A 21500-nucleotide genomic window follows, 5' to 3' on the forward strand; every position below is an offset into this window, starting at 1 on the left:
TCTGGCAGAGGTGGGAAACCTGAGATGTCCTCGCTCAAGATACAGAAGTAGAGCCAAGGAACTGTTCCCCAACTTCTTGTATTATTGATGCCTCGTTTCCTCGTTAATGCCACAAAGATTTATGTGAAAGGACTTCCACAGTGCTAATGGAATTACCCACCTAAATCTCCCCCATGCTGATGGCAGGGAACGCTCTGGTTCTCTGCCCTCACGTTTAGTGCCTGGTGAGTAATTGAATTACTTGTTAGGTAGCAAAAGTAAAAATTCTTTCCTTTTAGGTTTGATTTTTGTTGGTAGTGTTGAGGGCTTTTAAATGTATTTTACTTAAACTTAAGTTATAATTTGCAATATAAATTGAAAACATTTTGATCGTTTTTCCCATTCCAGTGCCAGTAATGGTCAGTGGTTTCAAGCAATTAGCTCTGCATTTTTTTGTGAACAAAATGCTGTCCTACATCATTTCACCTACCTCTATTTAATTCACAAAATCTGTCTAAAAGAGCCTCTTTGAAATAGATAAGTTTCCCATTAGTACTAATAGCACTTACATGCCTGCACTGGTGAAGAAACGTTCTTGTACTTAATCCACCGTTCCTCTGTATGGTGTGCGTCACTGGTTGAAGGTGAGGAAGACTTATATTCCAGTGCTTGGTAAATCAGCCAAGAGAAGGCCAACAATATCTTTAACAGTCAGGCAGACACACTGTTTCTTGAGGCTGTAGCAAAGGCAGGGCATGAAAAGACCCTCCAAAGGGGACAGGAGTCTCAAAATGCACAGAGGTCACATAGGCAGAGGCTGTATCAGAGGGATGTGGGCATTTGATAGCTGCATCAGTGCACAAAACTGTGTCAGGTGAGTTCAGGGAGGATAAAAGTGCCACTGCAACTGCTTGTGCTGAGCAGGACTGACTCCTGGTCTAGCAAAAATGTCTGTGAAGGTGTAGAAATAAATCTGAAAGGAGCTACACTTAAACTAAGATGGAAGGATTTAGCAGGGACTGGGTTGCCTATTGTGTCAAATTGCTTTTGCTAACCACGTTGAAATGTGTGCACAGGCAGCTGGCAGTGATTTATTCATTGTAAAGGGCCTGATCCTGTGAAGCTGCAAGTGTTACCAACAAAGGTGCCTGGTTGGCTGCTCTGTGCGGTAGGATGCATCTATGGGAAAGAGAAATAAAGAGTTCAGGACATTGGAAGTATGCGACTCTGGAGATTAATGATAGGAAACTACAGTGTTTGGGGAGAGGAAGGTAAGCAGGAAACAGGAGTCTAAATTAAACTTCAGCTCCCTGGGCAAAACACTCAGGTTATAAATATTCTGGTATCATCTAGAGCAGGGCTGGCTGTGCTGATCGCTCTTCACTGTCCTTGACAGTATCGCTGCGTTATTCATGCTAGAATTCTGCTTTGCTGACACAACTACCCGAAGTGTCTCAGAGGTGTGGGAGGAGGTCGTGCGTGGGTTTGGCAGCAAGACTCCAGAATGTGCCGATGAGCAAGACGTCTGTGCCCTGCTTTCCGCTGCAGCCCAAAGCTCTGCGGGACAGGAGCGGTGGGTTGGGTTGTCAGCATTTCAGTGTTTGGCTGATGTCAGTGATACTGGTTTTAAAGGGCATCTTCTCAAAGGAGCCAAACCTTTACATGTGATCACTGAGTCATCTTGACCTTTGATTGAGGTGGTACAAGGGCTTGAAAAGAGTCATCGCTGCTCCTCCCCAGCCCCAAAGCTGGCAGCCAAGGGAAAGTGAGGCATGAGGAGAGTAAGTGGGGTGCTGAGGCCCCAGCTGGGTGGAAGAGCTGGGAGCAAAGCAAGAAAATGCTTTTCAATGTCAGGTTGAAAGCACAGCAGACTTCAGCCTTCAAAATCCCACTGCAGTTGCTCTACAGGAGCGAAATAGTTACTGCTCCAAGGAGTCGGTGCCTATGATGAGGTCCAGCTTTCCCTCCCTCTTTGTCATGGCCGTTTCCTCAGGAGGACTGAGGTGCAAGGAGAAGTCACCAGCTCCTACAACTTGTCATAAACAAGACCAGGCACTGGTCAGTGGTTTCTAGGTTGCAATTTATGAGGTCACTGGGAACTGCTGCATTGCTGAATGCAGTCAATCCACTTAACAGCACAGCGTTGCTTCTAAAGGATCCCAGCTGGCTGCTCTTGGCTGCTGCGGCGCACAGAAATGAAAAGTGCCATCCAGCCTCTGGTTCAAATGAGAATTCTCTCTAATCTGGAATAGGTCTGCCCTGGGATGTGCGTTAAATATGATAGCAGGGCTGCTGTGCTGGGGAGTATGCTTTTTTATTTGTAATTAAAAGAACTTTATTCCTGTCATTAAAAAGTTCAGTGCACAAAGTTAACTAAGTTAATGCTTTTAGAAGCCGAAAGTACAAGGAACTCAAGTAAAAGGCAAGTGATTTTTTTTTCTTTCTCCCTTCTTTCCCCCCCTTTTAAAGCCCCTGGGAATTCATTTCCTGATGTCATTGTCATAACTCCAGACCTAAGTAATTCATTTGTATTCGTATCAGTCCCACGTATGCTTCCATAAGTATTGCATGCAATTTGAACTAAATGGACAGTTAAATTAAAGACAGTACTGAGCAAATCAGACTGCAAACCATACATGTAGGCAGCAATGTAGCCCTTTGCAAGAGCACCACTGTACCATCATCTTTTCCCTGCCTGGCTCCAATGTTTTTCTTGGATCATTTGTACGAAGAGTCCACTTTGATTTTTTTGTTTCCATACATGGCATATTGTGACACCAGTGCTGATGTCCCCATGGTGCCGGTTTAAGTTCCGCCTCTTTCTCTAGCTGATATATTGGACTGATATATTTGCCATGTATGAAGGATACATGGAGCTGGGACATGCAGCCCAGGCTCCAGCCCTGAAATTTTAAGGGCAATTGCTGTGAGCTTAAATGTGCAGGGTAATGGTGACCAGAGATGGAGCATGGCTGGTCAGCCAAGTCTGATATTGCTCAGTCTTCTCTGAGTGGGGAATGTTTTGCAGACTTAGATTACGACCATCGCTGTGGCAGTGATTGTCATCTACTTGATGGCAAGCTCACCCATGCATGTTTGTCCAGTCTGTGACTTTGGTTGTTTCACAGCAATATGAAGGAAAAGGAATTTTGAACCCTAGAACTGTGTGAGCTTGTTTGCAAAGAGGATGTGTATAAGTTAACTGTGTGTACCTGAAGCGTTTGCTGTTTGCTTGGGATTTTTAGCTTCGGTAAATGAACTCGCTGAAGGAATGGAACAGTGCTTTCTCCTGCTACCTGACCTGCATCTCATTTAATACATTAACTTCCATTTTGTTATTTACATTTCACTCTGTTAATGCTGCTGGACAAAACAGTGACCTTAACCAACAAGGCTGAGTAATTTAAGGAATATTTTTCTGGTACCCTCTGCCTGCTCATTCCCAGTTGTGGCTGAACTCTATACTGAGCAGGGAGCCTTAATGTCATTCCAAAGTAAACAAGTTAAACTCTAGGTTTTGTGTTAATAAATCAATAGCCTCTCAACTAATCCCACTTTTTAGCCAATTAGGACTTTAAAGCAGGCTACTTCTGTAAAGGAGCCAGAGTTTTCTGGACACATCTCTTTGCAAGGTGATGCAGGAGTTACTGTATGGTTGTGATTGAGTTATGGTTATTTTTAGGGTTGGTGTTTGTGCTGGGAGAGCAAGAGGCTAAAGCATGGGTGGGAGTGGGGCTGTGAAGGGGTTCCAAAGGGAAGTGTGGGCTGCAAAGGGACCTAGGCTGTGAGAACCTTTCTGGCTGGTGTGTTATAGTTGTCTTGGCCAGGGTTGGGGAAGGAAAACCCAAATGGGTACCTTACTTGTCTCTGACTCCCTCTTAATCACAGCTGCTTTGGGGGGCAGATGCATCCCTTTCCTGGCACACAATTTCCAGCTCCGAGGAACCCATTAGCAATTTTACTTAGAGTATACTTTGAAATGTATCATCTATTCATCATTATCTTATTTTGAAAGAAGCAGGCTGTTTGTGATTTTTGAAATCACAAGCTTTAATGATTTCTCTCTCCATGAGAATTCATTAGGCTTTATTTCATCAGCTACCTAACACACGCTATGATCTTTCCAAACAGCAATTGCAATTGCACAACAGGAAAAACAGACTCTGTGGACATGAGGAAAAACACCCTGGATAGCAGTCTAGACAGTTCAATTCTGCAAAATCAAAAATCGGATACCGATAGTTTAAGTAAATTGAAGCTGAAAGAAAGCAAAATCACTTTGTAGACCCAGGACAAATGAAAAGCCAATCTGAACATCAAATTGACCCTGCTCTAGGGCAGAATAATTTGGCATATGATGTATTTGCTATCTTCGAATGTGTTGCTTACAGACAAATTAAATTGTGTGCCTGGAAAAAACAGAACAGCAGGTGAACATAAAGTTATGAGGAAATAAGGGTCTTGATCCAGATTCAACCCTGAGATCATTTTGGAGCTGATACACTTCACAGGGAAAGCAGCACTGTAAGCCGCAGGGTTTTTCTTAGTAGGAGTGTTCCTTTATGTGGAAATTATACAGCTGTTGACACCAATTTTAGCACGGCAGCTCCAGGACAGCATTAATGAATACAGGGCAAGTAGGAATGAGTGTATGAGAAATGAAGAAAAAATACCCAGTAGAGGGAGTGGGTAGTAAGAGGCATATCCTGGCTTTGGTGAAGTTGCTGGAAATTTTTGGTGAATGTCTGAAAAATGAAAAAATGAGTGCTGGGTTGGTTTTTTTTTTTGCTTCTCTGTGTTTTTTTTAATAGTGGTCTTGTTAAAGTGCTTCTGTAGCCAAGGAGCCTTCCTCAAATCCTTGGAGTAGCTGGATTCATCACTGAACCCATTGCCCTGAGAACCAGAACAGGAGTGCTTTCATTCATGAAGTCTTGCTGCCGGGTCTCATTAGTGAAGTAAGCGTGCTCTTTTCTCCTAATTACCCGGTGCAGACATCTCCGGTGCTGTTCAGCTTCAGTTCATGGTCCCTTCAAGCTAAGTGCAGCTTCATAAAAAGCAAGCCTGTTTTTCAGATGTGCAAGGTAGGAAGGCACAGAACTGCTGGGTTGGCGCAGAGTGTAAATGCAAGGGCTAAATGAGAAGGTGGCGTGGCAGGAACAGGAGTGGGAGATTGTCCCTGTTAGTTACCAAAACTCTCAGGGGAGTTTTGCTACCAAATTCCATTAAAATGAGAGTTTCAACCTTTAAAAGTACAATTCAGTAGCTTGTTTCGTTAAATAAGCTAGCAAAGATTGTATATTAGTGTCTGACAGGGCTACATTTGGGTGAAAACCATGCTGAATTATTTATGTTGTCATTAATGTCACACAAACCACAGTAAGGAGAATTATATGGGCTGCAAAAGTGAGCAGCGCTAAGTCAGATTCAAACAAATGGAATTGTTATTCTTCAATACCAGTCACAGGTTGCAGCTGCCTAATGCATCCAGGAGAGGATGAGAAGTGAATGGTAAATCAATGGAAAGGTTCACACCTGACTGACAGCCTTTAAATATTGTAAAGGGTCCCTCAGCGCAGGGCAGGGTTGTATAATACATTAGCATTTAAGACCAGTGGAAAGACATGCAGGGAAGTGTTTCAGAAGTTTTGCCCTTGTAGCTGCAAAGCTCAAATAGCTGGAGAGGAACATACCTGGAAAATGGGGTGGAAAGCTCAAACCGTGACTGGAGAATGGGGAAAAAAAAAAAAAAGAAAACTTAAATTGGCCAGACTAAGTTTTGTTGATACTGACCTTTGGTAAGACCAAAAGGGATTTGTGGTGTGCGGCACGGAGCGCTCAAGGGAATGGTGCTCGCTGCAATACTGGAGGCAAGGAGGTGAACCTAAGGCCAGTTTGGGAGTGGAGGCTCAGTCCTCTGCAGTGCCACACAAGAGGACATCTCTGTGAGCCACACTGGAAGAGTTCCCAGGACTCAGATGCTCTCCCTAACTCCCTTTCAGCAGCTGTGGATGTACCATTCAGGGCATCCTGGATGTTTACAGCTGTGTTCCTTCTGTAAAACAGCCCTTATTCTCCTGAGTAAGTCAAGCAATTGGATGAGCAAAATTGGAGCTTGCATGTAGTGAATATGGTTGCAGGTTACAGTCATATTAAGTATGTAAGTCTGTGCATTATTTTATATTTTCTTTGGACATGTGCGCACTTTGTCTTGCTTGCATGCATGCTCTCTTTCGCAATTACGGAAGGTCTGAACCTTGCATTTCTGATCCCAGAAATGGGTCATAAGTTGGTCATTTATTTGTAGCTGTTTGGTGTTGTCAGAAAAAAAAGTTGTAAGGGAAAGAGTATAAACGTCTGTGAGCAAGCAGGTGGACATACCTCCTCCCCGATCCCTGTGAACATGCTTTTGATCTACATCTGCTAGATGATGACCAAGACCATAGGGAAATTTTTGATCTCATTATAACACTGGTGGTGATTTCACAGGCTTGATTATAAAGAATTAAAACTTTTCCATTTATAGAGAAGCTGCCCACAGAAGGTGACCCATTAAGATGTTTTATTCTTGTGGCTTCACATTAAATATGAAAAACTAGATAAGGAGAAAGTCTGCATATGTACGTTTGTGAGTGTGTATTTATATATATATATATATAAAAGTATGTGGCTGGTATTCTCTTCACTACTCTGCTTTTATATTGTTGTTGGGCACTGTTGAATGCACACAGCCTCCCCAGCACAGCTGTCTATTGACATCCTCTACTTACCCAAAGGTGGTGAGTTTGAGGCACATCTGCAACCCCTGCCCTCCTTGTGGAAGTGTCTCCCCTCCACACATCAGGCTGGGAGAAAATGGGACTTGGCAGGGATGGTATTTGATTTCTGAGCCAGTGGCAGACTTTCTGTGGGACATTAGCTGTACAGCGATTTATGCAGCTACATAAGCTATTCAGTTTTCTCTTGTGTCATCTATCAAATCAGGAGAAGTAGCCTGAAAATTATGTAGCAATGATAAATACTTTAGTGACTGTGTGGTGCTGAGGCATAACTGTAATAAGGTAACAAGACTGTGAAACTTTGGTTTATTAAATTCTTTCCTACTTTAACCGTTAAAGTTTATAACAACATTTTCAGAAATACATCTGGGTTTTTTCGAGAGGCTGAGCTGTCTTTTATTCTACAGTGAGAAACAACAGCCAGGAGGAAGAGAAAATTAACTTTTCAGGCAATTTAAGTGAGGATGTGCTTGTCAATTCATTACGGTTGACAGAGTTTTGGTTTTTTTGCATGTTGGATAGTCTGCAGCGGACCAGGAGGGTTATATGGAAGATTTCATGGAATAAGCTGTGTGCTGTAATGACTGGATACAGCTTTTAAACAGACATGTCAGTCAGAAGTAACTTGTGATAGCCAGGAACAGGGTAATGAAATTAATTGCTCATATTTCTTCAACAATAGAAAAAGTTTTAATTTAAGAGTATGAGGGACAAAATTCTGATTTTGTTCATGAATACTGCTAAACAAACCCCTAATCTGATAGCACCATTTGTTATAGTATCTTTAGACATTCCTCTGAGTTCTCATAGAGCTATGAAAAGTCTCTCCTTTCTTCCTAGGCTTTCTTCTCTTTTATCTACGACCACTACCCTCCTCACTTGATCTCATTCTCCCAGCTGGATGCTCTGAAGTTTGCACTTGGGTTTGGTGCCTCCAGGCCATGGGATAGAAGCAGCAGCAGTGAGCTGGGTCCCTGGACCTTTTCAGCAGCCCCATGTTCAATGGGAAGAGCCAGCGGACAGAAGCAGGAGAGTCTCTGCAGCTATTATACCTGTCTGGAAATCCAGAGTAGCTCACTTTAACTATGAATTCAATGTGGCAATTTAAGACATATCTCCACTAGCAGCTGCCTTTCACTGGATTTACTTGACGGGGCTTCATTGTTATTTATTGTCCTACTAATTTCCACGTCTCTGTGTGCATGTGTGTCATACGTCATGTGTGACACATCACTTGCTGTTATGTTGATGTGTTCTTTTTTCCCACTAAATCATGGATAGAGCTATGGAGCAGCATGGGGGCAAGCTACAGCCCACAGAGGCCTGTCAGAAATACTCTAGGGGATGAGGATTTAATGGATCACCATTCTGTTTCAACAGCTGTCATTTAGTCAGTTTTGGGGGAGAAATATAGCACATAACAATTTGATTGTGCCCTGTGAACCCACAGGCAGAAAAGATGCGTGATGTACAGTTGCTTTGTTCAGATAAGGTGTGATGAAGGAAAAACATGAACTTTGGAAATTATTGGTGTTTTAGAGCAAGAAGGATCTGCTGTATAATAAGAGGCCAAACAGAAAATAAGGTATCCTACAAGCTCATTAACTAAGATTCCTTTGCAATCCTCTTCAGTAATGCTTTTGTTTCCCCTGTTGTTTTTGCTTTCTTTTGTCTATGTGTGCACTTAAAAAAAGGTCTTGAAAAAGAAAAGAATACATATGCAGGTGGGTAGATGTTGAAGGATATTTTTAGCCCAGTGTTTGACAAAGATGTTGTTAGCACTGCCAGAAACAACGGAAGGTGAGAGTAGATCCATGTTTCCTGCAAAGGAAGCTGCTCCGAGGTTGTGGTGATCCAGACTGAAAGGCTGCTGGATGTTTGCCTGGGCTGTCCACAGAATTTGCCATCAGTGACTCTATTTCCTTCTCAAGCTGACTGTGTCCAGAGGAAGGGAAGGAACCCCTCATCTTTTGGCTGACCGCTTTTTTGCCTTTCACAGAAACGATGCTTTTGTGGCAAAAGTCACAAAGGTTGACACTTGCTGATGTCTGGTTGCACAGGGGTGGGCTGAGAGCAACCTCTGCCTTCACCGGCAGATTGCATTGTTCTGACTCGGAGTTAGCCTGGTTCTTCACGGTATATTGGAGACATTTACTCGCTCTGAGAAAACAGATCTTGCTCTTGCAGGTGTTCAACTGTTCTGGCAGGAGCTTCAGCAGTGGGCAGCTCTGCCGTTTCTGTGTCATTTCAGTGAGGCAGGTGGAGAACACTGAATATTTTTCCAGTTTTCCAATTTAATATCCACATTGTAAATTACAAAGCGGGGGCAGGGCTGTTCTAGAAATGAAGAAGATGCAAGAAATCACCTATCACTTCATGCAACTACCCTCAGGTCTGATCACACTCCCTTTGAGGTCAGCTGAGATTTCCCCATCGTTGCAGGTACTCCTCAATGTGCTTATCTCTTTTTCCTGGCAAGCTCTGGAGCTGTTCCTAGGCTGTCTGCAGCTGCAGCACCTGGGGCAGGTTAGCTGTGTGTGTGGATTTGCAACGGTCTTTTGGGGAAAAGCATGCCAAATCCCAAAGCTCGTGGGCTTGGTAACAGCTACCATGATGCTCAGAGCTCTGGATTAAGCCCTAGAAATACTGGTAATCATCTGAAACTGGAAACAAACCCAGCTCATAAAACTGACTGTCAAAACAGGCCTGATGCATTTTGCTTAAAATTTGAGCAATTGTCAGTGTTGCAGCTTGACAAAGTTTTTCATAATATTGTCGGAATCTTCTCCTTTGGGGTTAACTAATGGAAAAAAAAAAAAAAAGAAAAAAAAAAAGAAAAAGATGACTCCTTCAAATAAAATTCCAGATGAGAAAGAAGGAGACAGGACCATATGGCCTTTTTATAAACAAATTAAAACAAAAACACCACCAACCAAAGAAATCCACCCCAGAAGAGAAAAGCTAAAGTATCAATGCCTTCAATGCCTTCATGGAATGCTTGGCCAGCAAAGCTCCAAAGCAAATCATAATCCAGTAATTGGTGGCTTTCTGCACCACCAGTTCTGTTTCTTGAAGCAGTAAATTCATCTCTGCATCTCTGTTTAGAGAAAACCTCAGGGTCCTGCCTGCCTTTACTAAAGCATGAGTAACAGCAACAGGGAATAGCAATGCAATGGCATCTCCTTGGGCAGCGTGGGCAACAGACCTTGCGCAAGGTCTTCTGGGATGCTCTGCTGAAAAAAAAAAAAAAAGAAAAAGAAAAATCCATTATTTCTGCTTCATTTGTTGTCAGCACATAAAGATAAGTTGGCGTAAGGCCGTGTTCAGGAGTTAGCTTGCCAGTGTGAGCACATTGCGGTTACCCTTGATGTACTGAAGGTCAGGGTACGATTTAAATGGAGACAGAGATGAAAGTAGAAGCAGGTAAGCCCTGCTTCGTGAAGAGCCTTATTCCCTGAATGGGGCATTGGTAGCGATACATTTCATTTTACAGGTATTGAAAGTAGGGCTTGGGAGGAGGTATTACCCTGACCTTAGTCCGGAATTCATGGACACCAGTGCTCTGGGTTAGGACTTGTTCTTTTAAGTGTATGTTGGCTTTAGCAGGATCTGTGCTGGTACAGTAGATCTGCCGATATTTGATGTTATGAGTATTTGAGATTGCAGGAATAAGGTTAAGAATAGTTTCAGAGTTAGCGTTGAGCCAAAGGCTGGATAACACTTTTGCAGCATATGTTTTTCTTTTGGTCAATGGCAAGACAGAGTAGCATGTGAGGGAATGTCAGAAATATATATTAAAAAAGTTATTAGAAAGCAAAGCAACAAAACCCAGGCACAATATTTCATTTGTACAGAGAATCCTCCAAATCTATTTTTGACTGAATTGAACAGCTTCATCTTGTAGTCGAAACTATTTTGAAATCTGTTCTTTTTGTTTCAGCTGCTGCTAGGGACCCAGCTCTGTAATGATGGCTGGGTTTCATCTGCATGATCTGGGGAGCCAAAGGGGTTGTGTTCTCCACTGGCAGGATGCCCACAGAAAGTGCTCTTCATTTATATTCCAAAATCAGGCTGGGTTAAGGGTAGGGTCAGGGTCACATTCCCTGGCTTTGCAGCTGTGGCTGCAGCCACCTCTTCCCCAGGACAGGGGAGTCCTGCCAGACCTGGGGTTCGAAGATGCCCCGTACTTGCGTATGATGTGCTATATCATAGAGTCACAGAACAGTTTGGGTTGGAAGGGACCTTCAAAGCTCATCCAGTGCCACCCCTGCCATGAGCAGGGACATCTTCACCAGCTCAGGTTGCTCAGAGCCCCGTCCAGCCTGGCCTGGGATGTCTCCAGGGATGGGGCATCCACCACCTTTTTTGGCCAGAGTGGGGTTGCTGCCTGCACCCCTCGGTGCCTGCATTCCCATAGTCCCTGCTCATGCTGCTGCACTGTTTGTTTTCTTGATGGGAAGAGTAATAATTTTGTGACTTAAGGTAGAGCTTCATGTCAGCAGCAGCAAAAATTACTCTCCTTTCTGACTAGTCCTTCAAGGAAAATCTTTCAGAGCTGACTCTCCGGGGGCTGAAATCAATGCAGGCGTTAAGCAACGTGGCTTGGCTATTTGGATAAAATAACCTAGTTTTGATTAGGTAGGGAATCGGAGGATAAAGGGATTTCGTTTTCTCAGAGTTGGGCAAAGAATAGCAATGTAAAAAGCTGGCTCAAATAGCTAAAGCCAATACCTTCCCCCTGCGGCTTTCTTTTGGTTTCTTTGTAGCACATCAACTTAAAAGAGACTTAAACTCCAGTTTCTGAAGGTTGCTGAGTGGGAGGGTGAAAAATAAAAGAAAAGGGAGTTCACAGCTGCAGCCTCTTAGGAAATTGTGGTAACAACCTGTCATCCTTGGAGTTGTGGCTGATAACGCTTCTGTGCGTCCTTGTGCCTGTTGGTCTTTATCTGAATTATCTACTGGCACATCTGAAATTTAATGATGCCATATGACACTTGGTACAATACAGTCTGTTTAGCGTGTTCCCACTCTCCAGGTACTCAGGAAGGCAGCATGGACAGGAGGAAAAACAAATGCTTTTTCACTACATTTTGCTCCTGATGTGTTAATTCTCTTCAGCTCACTGAGCTGCTCAGTTTGGTGGCTACGTTTGGGCATTGCAGACTGATAAGCTAATGTGTATACTTTCACATGCCCGCAGACATACCTGTCCTTGGGTATTCTTATAACTTAAACCACATTTGGTGTTGAAAACCTTATTTTAACATCTCCCATGTTAAGGAGCTGTTTCCACCGAGTTGGCATAGGGATATGTGCTGCTGTTTCATCCAAAAAAAGATTATCTTTCCTGTGAAATACCTGCAATTTGCTTCCCAGAGCAGGGCGCAGCCATTCACAAGAATCACAAATGGGACAAGATTCCTGCAGCCCCTCCACTGCATTATTGCGCTGCTCGCTCTCTGTTTTGCTGCTTTTATTCCTTATTTTTCCATGTAGCAGCCAGGCCAAGCACAGAGGCTCCGGATGGGTGATGGGGTGGGTGGACAGAGCCTCTTGTGATGTGACGGGTGGCAAACCTGACCCCATGTGATTTAGGGGACAAGTAAAGACCCTGCCCTGCACCCACAGAGCGGCCCCCAGGCACCAGCTCTGACTCCAGCTTCTCTCCCACTTCTTCACCGATTTGCAGTAACTTTTTTGAGCCCTTCATGTTGCCTGCCTGGATCTTAATTTGATTTACAATACACATGCTTCCAGGCTACCTGAAATATCTTGGAAAAAAACCAACACAAATAATCCTCACAGATGTGACAACAGAAGAATAGAAAAAGAAATAATTCCCTTAAAGAGCAGAAAAGAAGAAAAAAAGGCAAGGAAAGAAGGAAGACATGGATATTTTGTCAGGTATATTTGGTGAGGAATTTTTCAAATAGCTTCTTGTTTTAATAATGTCTTTGGTTAAAAGGAAAAACTGTTTTATTAATAGTCCTACTTCTTTTCTGTAGAATTAATATTCACCCATGAAAAAATAGAGCTTCCACTTTGCATGCTAATTTAGGCTGCTTATTTCTATTCCCATTTTGTGTGTGTGTGTGAAATTATACCTGGGTTCCTATAATCCTAAATTCAACATGAAGAAGGAACCTGGATGCTACTGCAACTTCTGCTTGCTGATCTCCAAAATATCTTGTGCAATGTATGACTTGGAGAGAAGCCACACTGCCTTCAGTAAAAGGAAAAAAGGGCAAGATTTCTTGTCCCCCTGCTTCCAGAGAAAATCAGGAAAATCTAAAGGCTCCAGTTAGAGAAGATGTATAATGAGTAAATTTTTAAAGTCTTACTGTATCTAAATAGCATCCATGGCTTTGGCAGTTTGTTTCATTATGTTGTTGGGTTGGGTTTTTTGGGTTTTTTTAACATTAGCAGCTGATGGCAGTGAATTGTATGTATTCTGCAGTTACACTTTGTTGTGGGGTATGTTTCTACAACAGGAATGGACTTAAGGCTTGTGTGGGCTCTCTCCTTAGCTCACATCATTAGTTCACAGAAGATGGGGCTTATCGCAGGAAAGCTCTTGGGACACCCACTGGGCTCGTGTCACCCACTGTCCCTGGCACGGTTTCAGGATACCCCCATCACAGGTTAGAAATGGCTCCACGTTCACTGGGCAGGTTGTTGGTCTCTTTATTTACCATCAGGACACTGTGCAAAAGGCACCAGGCAACCCCTGCCCACCTCCCCGGGTGCGATTTGTCTCCCTGGGGACATAACAGCCCTGGCTGGGAAGAGCAATCAGATGTACATCGGTTGTGACATTGTGCTTGAATCAAAGCCAGGAGTCAAGAAGCATAAAGCAGTTTCTGTCACCGCTTTCCCTAGGAGAGAATTTTTCTCCTGTTTAACCGCCCCACACCTTTGCAAACCCTTTTGGTGCAGGCAGGTTGTTGCTCTCTCACTAGCATAATGCATTTGTAATGAGCTCTTCTACAAAGATCATGTGCTAACACTGAATTCTTAAGCAGAGGCCATTAATTTTTTAATTATCTCTCTAACTTTTTTTTTTCTTTTACTGCACAGAGAGAAATGCACTACAGCTCTGAGCAATAGTGACAGGGTGATCCTGGGTGAACACAAGATGAATCAAAGGGTAAGCAGCTCCTTTAAGAGTAAAAAAGGTGTTAAATTAGTCAAGCCTTGTGCTGCTTTGAAGCTCACAGGCATGACATTTTCGGTCTTTTTATTACATTTTTTGTGTGTGTTTGAGCTACTGCTTAGTCAAGTAGATAGTGTCAAATCCTGATAAAGCAAACTCCAGCATCCTGAAGTCAAATGATGATATAAAGCAACATGCACAACCTGTGAGTTGGGTTTTTTTTTTCATTTTCAGTCACTTAGGATACTTTTAATACATCTGAGAATTTAACCATGTCTCTCACTGCAGTTTAAAAACAAGCTGAAGTAGGTAGCTAGTTAATTCAAAGTGATTAGAAAGGATGAAGAAAAGTTGTGATTTCCAAAGCCCTATATATGCAGGAGAGCCTGTATTTCAATCTGAAAAAAATTTGCTGTAGTGTTCATAATCTTCTCCACATTTTGATGGAAAAATCAAACGATTTTGATAGTGTTTCAGGTGAGATATTGCCTTTTCAAATAGTGTAATTTCAGCTGTATATCAAAATGTAAAGTTTTATTATTCTGTCTTGCTTAGGAAAATCTCTTCTTGCCTAAATTATTTCTGTGCCACATCTTCTTGAAGTATTTCGAAACAGAGCAACATGAAAATCTCATCTTGAAGTGTTTGGCTTCTGCACTATAGACTTCTGAGCTCTCATCACTACAGGATCTGAGCACCTTCCAGCAGCACACTGAACACCACAACTAACATCTGCCATGTTTTGTTTGCTTTCGCATCCTCTCCTCTGGGGAAAAATGCATCTGCAGTGGGATGCCCAGTTTTGGTAAGGTTTCTCTGTATGAGATTGGTTTTGGGTTTGTTTTTTAATAAGAAAGATGCATTCTTCTGAATTTCAGTGAGAAAAGTAAGATGGAAGAAAGACGTTGCACTTGGAGTGGCGCGCAGAAATATTTGCAGAGGTCTTTATGTGTGTGGGCGGGCGTTGTTCAGCTTTCTCAGACTAATCTGGAGGAACTGTTGACCATACTGGGATGTTTTTTTGTGGGAGAGAAGCAGAGGTGAAAACCAAGAGCAGGGTGCTCGTTGCCAGATTGCAGCAGGTGAATTCGCAGCCTGCTGGATCCCAACCACGACTCAGGGACTGCCCCTCAGCACACAGCAGCATTATGCCCTTGCTACAGCACAGGCTGAACAGAAGGGTTACTTCTAGAAACTGCTGTGTGAGAGCTTGAGGCTTGGATTCACACTCACAGAGGTTTGTGGTTGTCTAAAGGGAGAATTTTCTGCCTGAGAGGCAGCAAAATTGACGCTATTTTGGAACTGCTGGTCCTTGTGCAGGAAGGGGTTGACTTCAGCTTTGAGGGAGCCTGACACTTCAGCTCTGTGCAGGCCCCATCCCGTTCTGCCAGCTCTGAAGCCGGCAGTTATGTTTTATCTGCATTGCTAACTATTGTGATTGCTCACTGTTAACTCATCAAATGAGATGAAAGGATCTCATTACAAGGAGCAGGCTATCTATTACCAGTGCTGCTGTTTGAAATGAGACTCATTTTGTGTTGGAATTTAACAGCACCGAACAGACTGGATGGTGTCACAAATAGTTTAATTGTCCTGCAAGTCAACTCAATTTGCCAGAGGAATGAGGATCTTTAATAGAGTCGATGTTAAACCACTGTGGCTATTCATCTTTGCTGTGTGTGAGAGGTGGCCAGTCCTCCAGCCGCTGGCAAATGACTGCAGAGCTGTTCTCACGTCCACCTGCAACATTGTGTTCTTGTACGGAACTCATAGCTCGGTCCCTCCAATGTGACAGTCAGCCACTGGCATTGCTGTCCTGTGAAATGGCATGACACGCACATTATAGTCATAATAACCTGGGCTCATTCCTAGATCCGGTGCTGCCTTACTGAATAAATTGGACACGAATTACAAGTGTCTTTCATCCGTTTCAGAATCTCAGACCCAGCTGCCAGTACTCACTAGTTCTGGAATTATTAGTTCAGAACAACATTTTCTGAACAGTTCTGCAAAAAGGCAATGTACTAAGTAAAACAGTTCCCTGGTTTCTGAAACTGGGAGATTCAAGCTTCCTAAATTCTCTGTGCAATGTCCAAAGCAATTATTTTATCAGGATCATAACATCTTTATTTTTATTTTATTTCTCAAAAACATGTAATGACTGGATAGCTGGAGATGACGGGACAGAAGACTGTATCAGCACAGTTATGAGGAAAAATGTGGACATTTTTGGATAGGTAGTGAAAGGAGGAAGAGACTGCCAAGGGCAGGGAACCCTTAAAGACAGGGAGGAGAGACAGGAGTGAATACAGAGGGTATGCAGGCACAGGTAGAATTTGGGATCAAACTTAACCATAAGATTAGCAAGTATATGTGCACTTACATTGCATGTAATGCACAGATTGAGGATGATGTTGGCAACCTCCTCTGTAGGAGCAGGAACGTGCCGTCAGGTTTTGTTTTCTGCCTCAGGGGTCACCTAAATGTTCCCAGAGATGCCTTATGATTTCCAGCTGAATAACACATGCTGAGCTTTAACTGACTCCCTTGGAGTGACTCCTGCTCCCTCTCATAAATGCTTTAGTGTCTATTGCAGAGCTTCCTATACTGCACTACAAACAATAAGTGGTTAAAAGCCAATGAGGAAGGAAATTGCTGGTTAACTAATGCTGGTCAAAATTGTCCCCAGATGATGTGCAAACTCTTTGGTGCTGGGTACCAAATTATCTTTCAAACTCAGCTGTAAATGCTTTTTATGTGCCTTCCTCTTTAGCATTTTCATGTGCCTGTTATTTCTGTTGCTGTTTGCTACTGCAGAGTCTGATTGTTGAGGTCAAGGGACATTTAGTCACTGACTGCCACATCGACAGGTGCAAGCTTCAAAAGGTTGGTTTTATTGTTTCTTTTTTTTAAAAAAAAAATCTTTATTAGTAGAAAAAGAAGCTAAATTTGACAACAGAGAATGATAACAGGTGAATCACGTGTCTTTTGATCATGATTATGCGATCAGAAGCACATTAGCATAATGAAGGGATAATTACTAACTGTGCTGGGTTCTGTTTTCACACATTTATGACGATTAGGCATGGGAGTGGGCAGGTTGTCACTGATTTTAGGCAGAGCCCTTTAACAGGCATGAAGAAGCTTAAACAGAGATAGGAAACAGTTCACCCTTCATAGTCCACCTCTGCATTTCCAGAAGGATTAAATTCAGTGATCAGCAGCAAATGCACAGCATGGAGTTGCACAAGCGGTTTCCAGTCATTGTAATTCTTCATGGTAGCAGAAGAAGCAAGACAGTAAGTACTAAAATACCAAGTGCCTCAAACCCAGCAGCTTCAGTATTGGAAGGCTTTGTATCAAATTAGCTGCCTTCTTGCACATGCACACAGAGCATGAAGTCTTTTGCCCAGATTTAATTTGTCTTTGCTTTGGTTCCTGTACAGTGGTGCCATGCAGATCTGTAGTTCTCTATCAGAAAACCTCCAGTCTGTGATCTGTTGGCAGGAGAGCTTTGTCTGAGGGACAACAGTGGGCAGCGATGCTTCCAAGGGATAAAAGACTTTCAGTGCTTGCTCTGATTCCAGCTCTTTAACATGATATTGAAAGACACATCCTTGTGCTGCCACTGAGCAGACTTGAAGGCCAGGGACCTCAAGCCCACATCTTCCTGCACAACCAGAGCCTGATTTTTCAGACCTGTCATTAGCACTGGACAAGCCTCTTGACACTCAACTGAAAATGTGGGTGTTGTGGTTTTTTTTTCTTATTATAGGGGTTAAAACCATTGAGGCTGACTATTTTCAGTGATTCAAGCATGTACATCCCATATCTTATGGGTTTGCTCCAGATCTTGTTGTGCTAATTACCATTCCAGGTGGCTATGAGTTAATTAGTAAGCTATGTGTTTCAGGGTGCACCCGCAATCGTATATGAATAAATTGTTACTGAATAAATAGTGCATGGATATAAGGTATTTGATGTGACAGAAATGCTTTGGCTTGCACAGGACAACTGAAATGTATGTATTATTAGTGACCATATGCAGGTCTTTTCCTTAATTTGCTTCATCTGGGGTTTTTTTTTGGAGGTCTGGGGATAAAGGTCTTGATCTGGAGTCATTGGTTATTATTTAAAATGGCCTGATTTTCATTTCCTTAGTTTTCAGGTCAGCCTGTGCTTTCTGAAATACAATGATCTTCCCTCAGATGCTAAAAAGGAACCTGTTTGGGTTTAGACATCTGGGAAAGATGATACAAAGCCAACAAGATTTACTGTTGGTAAGGTGCCACCAATATCTTCTGGCCTTGAGCAAAAAGTCCAGTGTGTCTCAAATGTTTTCCTCAGTTTGTCACCATCAAAGGTTGCCTTAGCACACAGATGGCCCCCATTCAGTGAAGCATGGAGGAAGGCAGCCAGAATGCGGGTGGCAGCCATCCCCGGCGGTGTGTGACAGATTGAGATTTTTGTGTCACCACTAAGCAGGAAACAAACCATGCGCTCTTTGTTGCCACCACCAAACCTGCAAGTCCCTTCACCATGGGGTGCCTGTCCCCTCAAGGGGTCTGTCTGGGTCTGAATCTATTGGCTTTTCATTCCTCTCCTGTGTCCCCATGAGGCCAAGTTTCAGTGCTGCATCCTTCACTTGCAGAGCAGTGCTGGTGCCTCGCAAAGACCAGGATGAAGGAGGCAGAGAGGATCAGCAGGATGTGTGCAGTGACTCGTACAGAGACAGTTTGGCATGTTACCACCCACACACACCCACCTCAGAGGGTTCAGGAGCTCCCTGTGGACCAGCAGGTCTGTACAGCATCAGTACCGTCCATCCCATCCCTGCAGCCAGGTTTCTGACCACAGTGGTACGTTTCTGAAGAGCTGCAGAGAGCTTTCTGGGGTTAAAGTCTGTCTTGATGACGTATTTGTTGAGATAGTGCCCCACTCAGCATCCAGAAGCACAGCCTGGGACTATTAGCACAGTTCATAATTGCAGGAGTCCTTATGAGTCTTCAAATTGAGCCTATTCTCTCACCAGAATCATCGTTTACTTCAGCATATTTAAAAAAAAAATCATGCCCTCCCCCCACACATACACACAGACCTCACAGAGATTTTCATGCATTTAAATGAAAAAGCTGAACAGTTCTCTTTTCTCATCCACATTATGCAGCATTGCCCTTCTCTGTACTTTATCCCATTTCAGAGCTGTCATGCAAACAAACCCAACCGAAAAAAAAAAAGAAAAATCATTAAAGAATGCATCCTATCAGCCTTCTGGTTTGGCTCCTTCTCTCACTGTATGTGCAGGGAGAAATCCCTTCTCCTGCTTGTCCTTCTCTTTCAGGTGCTTTCACTTCTTTCCTACCTGTGATCCAGTATCTCCATGGTTCCCCAGAGCTCTCTGGTCTGCTCCGGTTGCCAGTAAAAAAGCCCTAGGCCCTTTCCCCCCTTTCCCTATTCCAGGACCATGAAGCTACTGTTTTCTAAAGCATTTTAATATTTGTTTGATTGTTGTTTTTTTTTCTCAACTCCTCCAGAAGTGAGAATTTTCCTGTTCTCTAAAATCTGTCCTGTGAAGCACCCTGTACTGCCAGGGCACCCTGTTCTCTTTATCCACTATATCTGGATTGAAGCAGTTAGTGCATCGTTCTCCTCCATCACTGCAGCATCTCATTGGTTTTAATATTCTTTCTTGCTCTCTTTTATATCAAGTATGATTGTGAGTCTAGCTTATCTAAGCCTTCTTCATCATGCAAAAAGCCATGCTCTGGTAAGCCTGCCCCTTCTTATGTCCCTAACTTTTGATGGAGGACATTTGGCTATGCTGGAAATTCATTCCTCTGCAAGGTAAGCAGCATGGGTTCCCATGGGATTGTCACACTGGCCACAGAAAAGTCCTCTTTACCAGAGACTAAACATGGAGAAGGTGCATCCAGCTCTGGGGTTTACTGGTGGACAGTTGCTGGTGGCAGGGGGCTGTCAGCAGGAAGTATTGTTTGTTGTTGTTCTCTGTACGAGTGTGTGGCACATATTATTGGCTCTCCTGGGCAACAACCGTAAACCCAACTCAAATACACCTTAAAAAAATCTCTCCTAAAGGGGAAAACCACAGGAAAATGACCAAAAAAGCTAATGAATATCCCTTCTCCTGTAGGATGAGTATCTTATTCTTTCTGAAGCTGCAGCTGTGTGTGAGAAGATGTGCATGTTGAAGTAGCTCTAGTGAGGAGCTTGCACTGATCCACATAAGGAGAGAGACAGAGAATCTGGAGCAGGTATGGGGCAACAGGTCAAGGCTTTCACCTGTAATTCTCTGTTATCCCACAGAGACCCCTGAAGGCCAAGAGAGTGCCTTTGCCAAAGAGGAGTATGTCTTGGTAGCAAGACTTCCAGTTTGTGGTAAAAATAACTATTATTTACTTCACAGGCACACGGAAAAGCACCTGCCTGGACAGCAGGAGACCAGCAAATCCCAGGTATGAAAGTGGATCTGCCAACTTTTATGTAGAATGTCTATTAGTGAATTTAGGCTGTTCCATCTTCACACATCCCTAGAAAAACTTGGGATTATCTTGATTTTTATCCACACATGCAAGGTGAATTCCTCTAAATCTTAATGATTCATGGGATCGGGCTGCTTCTCAGTTTCAATAAATATATTAGTCTCTTTGTCAGTGAGGAGTAAAGAGCTGTTTTGAATTCACAGTGCGTATTTAAAGTTTCTTTCAAAGATTACTTTTTTTTGTTCCTCTCATGTATCTCAGAAGAAACCAGCCTGCCAAACTGCTCCATGAAGCTCTTCTGAGACAGAAACATCCATCTCTGTGTACGGTCTGTACTTGCGAAGCAGAGCACAAAGCCCTTTTTCCACTTAATCCATATTAATTATCTCTCTACAGCTCTTCTATAGTTTCCACTCAGCCCAGGCACCAAAACATGTGCGATTACATCTTGAACAAACCAGAGCCTTTCACTTCACACCTGGTAATTCAACACTCTAAAAATAAAAATAAATAAAAAGGTTTACTGCTGAAGAAGTGAGGCTCTCCACACTTGAAAACTGAATGCCTTGGGACTGTGGACTAAGGCAGATATTTTTAGTGCCATCAATATCTCCTGGAGTTGATATCTCCCAAGACAGATGGTTGTTTCCCACAGAACGTTGTCAAATGTTTGCTCAGCCAAGATCAGTTTTGTTCCAAGTCCTTTCCCACCTTCTGGTGAAATATATTTCACTTGCCAGACAAAAAATTAAAGAAACAGTATGAAACCGTGTCACTCTAGAGGGTTCTTATTCCCACAGCTCCCCTCCGTCCTTTAGCCGTGTGACTGACATCTCTTTCAGTGCCTGAGGAAGAATAGATGCAGTCACGGTGGAAGCGCGACGCCAAAAAACGAGGGTTCAGGTCTCATGTCAGAGGCTGATTTCCTCTGAGACCTACAACAACTCACATCTCAGTCTGTCAAAGGGTCTTGCTGCCACACTTTGCTGTTTGATCTCCTAAAACCAAACAAATCCTGAGCTCTTATCCTGAGAACCTTGAATCGTTCTCTTAAGAGAATGAAGTGGAAGGAGGGACAGAAGTGGTCCTGAG

The 21500-nt window shown here is 43.1% G+C and overlaps 1 protein-coding gene across 4 annotated transcripts in view; it reads left to right on the forward strand.

Annotated features, from left to right (window-relative positions):
- The window catches only part of BTBD3 (BTB domain containing 3), a 110496-nt gene extending 95980 nt beyond the window's left edge, over positions 1–14516 (forward strand). For 2 of the 4 annotated variants that reach the window (XR_014183692.1, XR_014183693.1), the window contains exons 9-11: positions 12513–12668; positions 13833–13902; positions 14464–14515. The gene's annotated coding sequence lies outside the window, so the exon portion shown is untranslated. Of the gene's footprint in view, positions 1–12512; positions 12669–13832; positions 13903–14463 lie in introns of all 4 variants that reach the window. The other 2 variants (XR_014183691.1, XR_014183694.1) reach the window with 2 other exon arrangements.
- The last annotated feature ends 6984 nt before the right edge of the window (positions 14517–21500 follow it).

Source organism: Streptopelia decaocto (genome assembly GCF_964273445.1).
Source record: "Streptopelia decaocto genome assembly, chromosome: 3".
NCBI classification, from domain to species: domain Eukaryota; kingdom Metazoa; phylum Chordata; class Aves; order Columbiformes; family Columbidae; genus Streptopelia; species Streptopelia decaocto.